Here is a 1,079-nt window from a genome sequence, read left to right as displayed (position 1 = left end):
ATATATATATAGGTATATAGGTTGTTTTTCTAACTGCAGCTTGACTGCTGAAAAACACTGAGACTTATAAAAATAAAAAAAAGGTAAATAGAGTCATGCCTCTGTCACTCAAATAGACATGGGAAAATGAGCCACTCCAAAAGCTGTTCATTTTTTTAAACAAGTGACATCATCATGTATGGATATTCACCACCATGTGGACAGAACTTTATGTTTTGTCAAGCAGAAATAAAATAAAATGCTTAAACTCCACAACATACCTGTAGCTTTAGCGGGTGTCTTCAGATTTCTTTTTGCATCTCAAACTTAATAAGTTCTTTAAAAAAGATTTGAAAACACAACATATCTTTTATTGAGCTTTGTCTGTTTTCACTGCAGTTATTAACTTGTCTTGATTTGATTGTGTCAAAACATTTGATGCGATGTGTTGCAAATCAGCTGTTCCTACATGTTTCGCATCACATATATTGTAACAAGTGCACAAAGTTCAGTCCATATGAAACTTTATTTTGGCTTTGGGTGTGAGGTTTTGCAATGGTAATTTTTTTTTGTGGTAAAAAAGGGACAGAAGTTATTTTAAAGTTTGATTGCTGTTTTTTTTTAAATGAGGTGCTTCTAGTGTTGAAATTTAACCAGAAGGTTTTTTTTTAAAATTATCTCACATACTTTGACCACCAGCCTCCACTGGACCGGTACAGAAAAAGATACATTTAAACTAATTATTTTTTTTGGCCCGTACTGAAGTTTTTTTTAACATCACGACTGCCTTCAAACGGAAGCTTTTCCCAGTTTGCAGTGATCCAGTCATGTTTTACCAGAATGTGTAGCACATGGAGTGTGTATCGGAGTGGTCATTCAAAGTGAAAAAGCCCTACAGCTTAACAGTTTGATGCTTTCCTGTCTCTCTTTCAAAAATGTTGACAAAAAGACAAATGGCCCAGGGGGTTCGCAACTCTGATAACCAAACAAAATCATTTCAAATTCTTCATGCCAGCCTGCAAAGAGCCTGAAATCTCTACTTCAGTTAGTAATGTAATAAAGATAGATAGATAGATAGATAGATAGATAGATAGATAGAT

This window comes from Austrofundulus limnaeus, unplaced genomic scaffold (genome assembly GCF_001266775.1).
Source record: "Austrofundulus limnaeus strain Quisiro unplaced genomic scaffold, Austrofundulus_limnaeus-1.0 Scaffold47, whole genome shotgun sequence".
NCBI classification, from domain to species: Eukaryota; Metazoa; Chordata; class Actinopteri; order Cyprinodontiformes; family Rivulidae; genus Austrofundulus; species Austrofundulus limnaeus.
Note: the sequence above shows the minus strand (reverse complement) of the source record.